This window comes from Chelonia mydas, chromosome 11 (genome assembly GCF_015237465.2).
Source record: "Chelonia mydas isolate rCheMyd1 chromosome 11, rCheMyd1.pri.v2, whole genome shotgun sequence".
Classification (NCBI taxonomy): domain Eukaryota; kingdom Metazoa; phylum Chordata; order Testudines; family Cheloniidae; genus Chelonia; species Chelonia mydas.
The window spans coordinates 25,296,506-25,305,506 of NC_051251.2; the positions used below are offsets into that span (position 1 = coordinate 25,296,506).

General features: G+C 39.1%; 1 long non-coding RNA gene across 1 annotated transcript in view; it reads right to left on the reverse strand.

The window, feature by feature from the left end:
- Positions 1 to 4,863, reverse strand: part of LOC122462350 — a 48,782-nt gene extending 43,919 nt beyond the window's left edge. Inside the window, exon 1 of the long non-coding RNA XR_006284845.1 lies at positions 4,642 to 4,863. This is a non-coding gene — a long non-coding RNA (uncharacterized LOC122462350). The remainder of the gene's footprint in view (positions 1 to 4,641) is intronic.
- Between the last annotated feature and the right edge of the window lie 4,138 nt (positions 4,864 to 9,001).

Consider the following 9,001-nt stretch of genomic DNA (forward strand, 5'->3'; position numbering starts at 1 on the left):
AGTCAAATGCTGATGTGGTGAGTTTCTTTTGTATTTACACACACAAGGATGTTTAAATTCAATGATATTATGGTCAATATAATTTCATCTCTTGGACCAGGTCCTGTGCTCCAATTAGGACTAAATGAAGAATGACCTTTCCCCTTGTGGGTTCCAGGACAAGCTGCTCCAAGAAGCAGTCATTTACACTGTCTAGAAATGTTATCTCTAAATCCCTTCCTGAGGTGACATATACCTAGTCAATATGGGGATAGTTTAAATTCCGCATTATTATTGCATTTCCTGCTTTTGTCGCCTCTCTAATCTATTTGAGCATTTCACAATCATCATCATCATCCTGATCAGGTGGTTAGTATTATATTCCTACTGTTATACTCCTAGTGTTCAAACATAAATTTGCTTATTAATTAATGCACTGGGTATGGCTATAATTCAGTTACAATCCTAACAAAGTTGCACCACACAATATTAATGCTGTTATTTATCCTTTTACGGGCCATTACTTCTTATCAAATTTGCCTATTGTCATCAGCTCAAATAGTAACAATAAGTGTTGGCAATGGCAGCCTCCTTCTCCAGTAGTACGAAGGCTCTTTCATCAATGAACAGCAATAGCAGTACATGAACTTTCCAGAAGAAACTATTTGATGTGACAGGTTTTAAACTGAGTTACCGACTGGCTTTGGGGAAATGAGTACTTTCTGCATGGTAGTGGCACTAGCAGCAGACATATCCAGTGTTCCAGGCTGTCCCTTTTACCTGGTAGAGTTTGTGTCCATGTGTCAGCCACAGATTTAGACTTGTGGTCTCCCAGTAGGAGGGCTGTGTGATAAGGCTATCTGGCCTTTTCTGCCCCCTGCTGGAGTTACTGGTACCGCTAGACCTGGCTACCAATAAGACTTAGTCCTCCAGAGGCCTAGAAAGTCTGGGAGGAAACACTGACCAATTGGGAGAAGGCAGGCAAATTAAGAAGGCTTGTCTGCTTCTTCTCATGGGGGACATGAGGTGAGACTAAGGAGGAGGAAGAGCTCCTCAATGATAGCCCAGAACCCCAGGGCCAGGTCAGGGCCTTGCTTTCAAGCTCTACAGCTAAATGCTTGCCTTTGAGTTTTGTTGATTGGTTTAAAAGACAGGCAGCAAAATTCTGAGTTTTGTTATCATTAGTGAATCATTTAGGGACTGGTGCCAACCTTATGGTACAGGCTGCTCTGTGCCAAGTAGACAGCCACTACTTGTGGACTAAAACAGGGCATGCCTGCAACACCATGCTTGGTCCCATAGGGGGCTACAGAGTAGCCCCACCTGTGACAGGCAGGTTAATCTTGAGTCATTAAAAGATATGTATATTAGGTGCAAAGTTTAAATCCAACCCCCAGGCAGTGATGGTGACATCACAATGCCAGCCCATGATTCAGGCATGGAGAACAAGTGACTTCATGGAGAAATAATCCCACATTTGACATAATCCCACAATTGGCATATCAGATCTCTTCTTTGCAAACTGCTTGCCAAAGAAGCCAGCCTTCTCCTGTCCCTTGTGCTCTGCACATGGGCTTCAGGAGCACAGGCTCTTCACAGTGACATACCATTGCAACTCCAACGGCAAACATTACAGACTGAACTGTACCAAACTTGAACATGTAGTGTTCAGATTTAGTTTTGCCCATTGTTTCTTATCTTTTGAAAAATGGTTCATTGTGCCCCAGTTAATAACTTATTTCTGTATCCAGTATCAGAAGAAGCCTACCTTAGAAATGTTATTTCACAACTACTGTTTCTCTGTATATATTTCACTTTATGACACAGAGCCTTCATTTATATATATTTCTCAAAGAAATTGTTTAACGGGTATAATTTCAGTTAATAAGGATACTTAATCTACTCGATAATTAACAAGTTACTGTGAACTTTCTCCATAGTTCACTAATACTAACTATTACTCAGTTTGTGTCACTCAATCTATGGGCAAAATGAAAAGGAGTACTTGTGGCACCTTAGAGACTAACCAATTTATTTGAGCATGAGCTTTCGTGAGCTACAGCTCACTTCATCAATGAAGTGAGCTGTAGCTCACGAAAGCTCATGCTCAAATAAATTGGTTAGTCTCTAAGGTGCCACAAGTACTCCTTTTCTTTTTGCGAATACAGACTAACACGGCTGTTACTCTGAAATCAATCTATGGGGTCACCCACCTGCCTTTTAAGGCTTTGTTCTATTCAGGTACTTATACAAGGCCCAGTGCTGTGGCATCTGAGTGCCTGTTGTTCAATTATTTCTTTTGAACCCACTTTGGGTTTTTTCCTCTGAGCCCCTCTCCTGCCTCACACTCTTCTCCAGATACACTTCCTTTAGGAAAAGATTCCAACTAATTTGTCTTATTCTTCCCTAACCACATTATTGCACATTGCGGAGACACTACACTCCTATGGCTTCTGCTGCTGTATGGCGCTAACACATCACTCCACATATGGGGCCTGATCCAAAGGCCAATGGAAAAATTCCTATGGACTTCAAAGGGCTTTGAATCATCCCGCAATGCTGTAAGGATCTAGCTTTCTGTCACACAGAATAATAAGTCAGATCAGTGCTTATTTAATGAAAACACTACCAACAATCTGCCCACAAGGGCAAGTAAAAACCTCTGCAAGAAATTATTTGTGGTGTTCATAGGTAGAAGTAGCCCAGTGATATTTCCCAATATTCTCACATCTATTAGCCAAAAGGTTTTTTTACCACACTAGCAGATTGAGTGTTTCAGCTAACAATATACTACCCTTTCCTGAAGGGAGAGCAATTCAGTCCTTCACTCATACCCTACTTACTACATGCCACATAGCTAAAGCCAGCCAGTCTCTGAAACAAGCTTGATAATGGACATGAACAGTATGCATTAAATAATAATTCTGAGGTGATGAGGGAAAAAATAAATCATACTGCTGGCTACCCACTCTATGATCAAGAACGCAACTACATTAAATTTAGTCTCAGTACTCTGAGATCTGCACTGGCTACCTCTTTGTCTGTGGGCATACTTTAAGATATTGATCGTGGCCTATGAAGTCCTAAATGGCCTGGGACCTGCTTACCTGAGAAAACATCTCTCCCTCATGATGTACTGCCACATCTGCAATCAGCAGAGAAGCTTCAGTTGGATCCCCCTCATTCTAAAGAAAGGAGCTGCTGGAACTTGCTTCGCCCCTTTGGTCTGAAATAGCCAGAACCTGATGACCTTCCAAGCATGCTGCAAAAATCATTTATTTGACAGGGGTCTTGGAGAAGGCTGAGAGGTGTGTTCCTTGAGTGGTTAAAGTATCTGTTTTGCTGCTTTGGTTTACTGCCAGGCTGAGTTAACTCATTATTTGTATATGCTTCTTTTTTGCTGCTGGATGGTGAACTTTTGTGATTTTAAGTTTAGTGATAAGGGTGCGTAGAGCTTTCTCTATGGGTGTTTCTTATTACTTAAATCTCAATAAATGTTTTTTTTTAAAAACACATTGGCTTCATATGGCAACATAGTATGTTACCAAATAGGAAACAGGGCAGCCAATAAAATGACATAATTGGTACTGCAGGAGCCTTATATCTTTTTTCTGCCCTAAAATATAAATGTTAGCTAAACAACATTGTCTAACATTGGCAGCAACTGTCTTTTAGTTCTGTGTTTGTACAGCACCTAGCACAATGGGCTCCTGTTCTATGACTGAGGCTTTTATAGGGCTATGAGAATAAAAAAGCTAAATTATGTATGCTTTACTGTAGACGGAGACATTCAAACACAGTGGTGCTGTATCTAATCCCCATCTTGCTTTTTGGAGAGCAATGGTTATTTTCTGCTATGTCAATATTGACTAGATAGCTAAGTCTTATTGAATATTCTTATGCCTATTCTTGTAGCTTTGTGATCATTGATGAAGTCCAGCATCAGACACCACCCAAACCACCCATGATATTGTACAAAGCTGAATTACATGCAAAGCAGTTAGTGCTGGAAAAACAGGAATATATGCAGTATTCACTAGTTGACATATCACTAGCAATTCTGTGTTGGAAAGGGTTAGCATGAAGTTTTTAATACAACAGCTGACTAAATCCCTCTTAAACTAGCCAAGCTTTCTCATTTAATCAGATTTCCAAAGCCATAAAGGTGGCCCCATTTGTTATAAACTCTGTAGCCTTAAAATACCGGCTTCCTATCCTAGAAGATAAATATGTTCTTTATCTACAGCTGACAACATCCAATAATCAAGATATTTCTTAGTGAAGTTGTGTTATTCCAGAAAATACACAACACTTTAAATGGACTCTTATAGAAAGAGCTCTCCAGATTTTATATTTTAGCTGTTCAGTTTTGCTAAGGGCAGCATGAGTAATGATTGCCCTAACTGCAGAATAAGGATAGCCATTTATTCTATATTCGGAGTCTGACACTTTTAAAAGGCCACCATCACCTCCTGAGCACCTCCTGGTGGTTGAGTGTTGCTCTGTTGTGGTTTGCCTCAGTTTCTCCCTTGATGTGGTAAGAATTAGGTCACTTTAACAGCTGGTCAAAGAGAAGCCAAACACTCTACTTTACAGCAGTAGATCTCCATTTAATAAGGCCTTCTGAAAAAGGCACTTGCACAGTGGTTTAAAGGCTCTTACCTCAGAGCTCAGGCAAAACTTAAAAGTCCCAAAATAAAAGTCTCTGGGTTCCAACAGCAGCTCCTTCTGCTGTAAGGGCTCAGACTTCTCGGCTGCCTGGAGAACACTGCAGTCTTTCCCTTACTTGCTCAAAGTCTGCCCCTGGCCAGAGAGCTTTGCATTTTCTTTTCTTTCTGTTTAGAGTCTCTCAATCTCTCTCAGCTACTTATCCAATTAACCATCCACACAGGTGGATCTGGGTTGGCTTAGCCTCTTTAGCAGAGCCTGTCACAGGGAGGCTGGGTGCAGCCCAGTGGCAGATACATTTAGGCACTTGAATCCTAGAAAACAGTCAAGACTAAAACTGGATCAATTCTATCCTATAGCTATATTCCTTAGAATCACTTATTGGTGAGCAGATAAAAATATTTGATTTAAGCTTAATCAATTTTACCCCAATAAATTAATATGCATTAGTATTCAATACAGGAGGTTTCTTGTGGGTTATTACTAGATCCGGGCAAATAATGCATTTTTCGGTTTGCTGGCAGTTTTAAAAAATAATCTTTTTGGGTCAAACCTAAAACAACAACAAAATTTCAAAAAATGTTAGTGAATTGAAAAGCCAAAAAAAAAAAATTAAAATTGAAATGTTTTGGCATTACTGACAGGAAAAATTTTAAATCAAAACATTTTAAGCCAAAAAAATCTGTTTTGACTTCCGGGTCTTTTGACAAAAGCAAGCAAAGGATTCACAACAAGGCCAGCGGGTATAGTAATATCTCCCCCCTAATGAGCTTTAGCCCAGTGATTAGGGTACTCACCTAGCATATTAGAGACCTGCATTCAATCTTCCCCTCTGCCTGATGCGAAGAAAGGATTTGAATTTGGGTGCCTACCATTGCAGGAAAGTACCCCAGTCACTGGGCTATGGGAAGAAGTAGCAAATTTTATTTGAGTAGACCTGCAACAGTAAGTCCCTGTGCTACTTAAGCAGTAGTGGAAGTGAATATATCCCTTTGCATCTGAGAAAAACAACAGAACACAGAGTAGAACCTGGATATATTAAAGCATAATGCCATATGATGGCATCACTGGGTGATATCACACAGCACATCTAAACAGGAATATGAACAAAAAGGGAAGAAATAGCTGAAGCCCCTAATCAGATAGCCATGACAAGAACGTTGTATTCTTTTATTATTATTTTTTGTTTGTGTGTTGGCCCAGATTCCCACTGTTGCTATTTTTGTGTCTGGTTTGCCCATACGCTTCACTTTAGTTCCCCAGTCATCTGGTAAGCTTCTGAACAGAAGCTGAGGACTGTTTTAACTGTAAGCTGTAATGTTTCTTTGACAGTTTCAAGAGTATTTTTTGTTTCTAAATGTTAGATTTCTTGTCTTCATATAGTTCACAATCAAAAAGGCAAAGGAGGTTATTTAGCTTCTAAGATCTTCTTAGCGGATGTATTGCTTTGGATACTGATATGAATGGGTGCATAGTCTGAAAACTTTAGTGCAGGAGCTTATATTTATTTTCTTTATCAAGCAAAAAGAAATAATCGTAGACTAGAAGGTGTGGAAGTGAGAAAAAAATAATGGCACCTTTTTCCCCCCTGAGATTCATGTCAGTTAGCAGCCCTTCACTTGCTGTTGGTGAAGGAAGAGGAGGCTATATATTTATCTCCTCAAATGCTAACCCAAGATTCCACGCAGTGTGTTCTCGAATCAGTATCACTCCTGTTTTGCTGTATTTGTTGAACTGCAACAGCCCTATGTTCCAGCTTTCTCCATGGAGTTTTCTTCCTTCATATTAATGGATACATATTAGAAAGCTAGTTAATTTATATAGTATCTATTTGTGTAGTATAAGATAGGACTGTGCATACAAGAACAAACCTGGACTTTTCTCTAAAATTGTATAAAATTGGTTCACCTCCTAACAATAAGCATACATCAGTCTCATTAGCAAACATCTTTCTGGATGACCAACACAATGACCATTCCAAATGCATGCTGATAAAACTCTTATGCCATACACTCATGTACTTATGTCCATGGAGGAATGCATTCCAGGAGGTGGCAGGATGAAGCAGCTTATATTGAGGGTCTCTGTACCATACACTAGGGACAAAATCCTACCTGGGTGTTATCCAGGTTCAGCCACTGCCTTGCTGTATGACCTTGGACAAGTCACTTCACCGCCTTGGGCCTCAGTTTCCACATCTGTAAAGTGGGGATAACGATACTGGCCTCCTTTATAAAGTGCCATGAGCTCGATTGGTGAATGGCACGATATAAAAGCTAGGTGTTATTATTATACCCTTGGTGTTAAAAACGTGCACCTTATTTCTATTCCAAGCTTGTCTTCCTTCAGCTTCTAGACTTTGGCATATATGGGTAGCAGCTTCCAGCATGTAAGGGTTGAGCGCAAGCCAGGCTTCTGTATCTTCAATTATGCTTTGGATAAAGGGAGCAGCATGGCAGTAGCATGATCTATAATAGAGATACAAAAAGGCTGCTCTGCAGTCCTATGGCCTACCTGCTAACTTACACTCCTACATCCACAATTTCCTTGGAAATCCCTGTGCTACGCCTGATTACTCAAGCTTTGTGCAGAATGATTGGCTGGCAGGAGGGTATTATACATTTGCCAATAATTAAGTAAGGAGTAAATGACACAGTTTTTCCTTTGGGTAACAATATGTAGCAACATTTCTCTCTCTTAAGAAATACCTAAGTGCCAAACATAATTGAGTAGAAATACTGTATGTTCCAAAGGAACAGATCTACAGCTGTAAATCCTTATAGCCTTTCTGTCTTGTGTAATATTCTCAGGAATGGTCATAGAGGTATTATAGAAATATTGTCATGTCATCTGTCCAACATTTGAGAGAAAGTCTTTATTAACAAAAGGTTTTGCTAGGCAATACCTACACATTGTTATAATATTTCTACCCACTACCCAGGGAGGTTTATGCTAATTTCTTTTGCTGTGGTGATAGGGCAGAGGGGAGTATAAAAACAATCAGTTCTAAATTTCCCATCTATTTATTGACTACAGGCAGCCAGCTATAATTTCCTAAGTAAACTACCTGGCACCACTAGACAAACTCTAAGTCTATGCTTTCCATTACCACTCAACTGAGAAAGTACTTAGGCACGCCAAATGCTTAGGTAAAGTAATCAATAAGAGGGGAGAACAAATTAATCGAATGTGACGTAACGTTGTACCCTGAAAGTAGCTTGATTAGAAATAGCTACAAATGATAGAGATTTAATCTGGTATTGTACAGGTGTTTACAATCATTTTTGCGTTAGCCTTGTATGACTCGAGTCTGGTTTTAATCGCTTAGCAAATGTAATTTCATTAAAGAGATAAAGATATTGCTAATGCTAATAAGCCACCTTTGAAATATAGAGAGACTTTCCAGATTGAATTTTTTAGTTAGCTTGCTGCTCTTTCTTTAGAGTCTAATTGATTTTCTTGACATCTCTTTAGCCTGGCAAACTGCCTGCCTAAGTACTTTATCTGACCTTCAGGCTGTTTGCCAGCTATCGATCTAATACCTACAGTGGCTATGTTGTAACTGCTCTTCCAACTTTGATAAAGGCTAATGTACCAGCACAAGCAAGACAGGAAGTCAATGGTCACAAAATTTCTATCATCCTGCCTATCCATATCTACTTATGTAAGTATTCCAGATTGGACTGAAATAAAACCCTAAGCAAGCTTTTACTCCAAATTTCTCTTCCAGGAAATTGTAAAAATAAAAAAAGCATCAAGCTAACAAATAAAAATGTTTAGAGGACTTCAATTTCATTGTAGAAACTAAAATAACTTTATCATTTGATGGATAAAATATAAAAAACCCAAACCTGAATTGTTCAATAAAGGTCAAAACATATATGAGACAAAATGTAAAGTGGAAAAACAAGAGAGTTCAGTTAGCGTTCCCACCACAAATTCATGCTCTTCTACCTTTACTTAGGTCAAGTAAAATTAAAAGATTTCATATGAGATGATAACTGAATGGAACATGACAGGAAAATAACTACCTTTTAAGTAACATTTTTAGTTCAACAATTTATTGTAAATGAGTAATTACACAGTACTGCACAATAATAAAGAAAAAAAGCTGTGAAATACACTAAAATTCTTATAATCAGGGCTACATTTTCAAAGAGTCCGCACTACTAAATTGAGCTGTTGGATCCCCACCAACAGGTGCAAGTGGTATTTATGGCTCTAAGCATTCTTAAGGAAGACTGCAACTTGGTTTTAGGTAAGTTGCTCCTGATAAAGATAGATTTTACTAGGGCTAAGATGGGGACCAGAGGAAAGTAGCGGATAATTGACTCACCAAGCAATTTTCAGACCT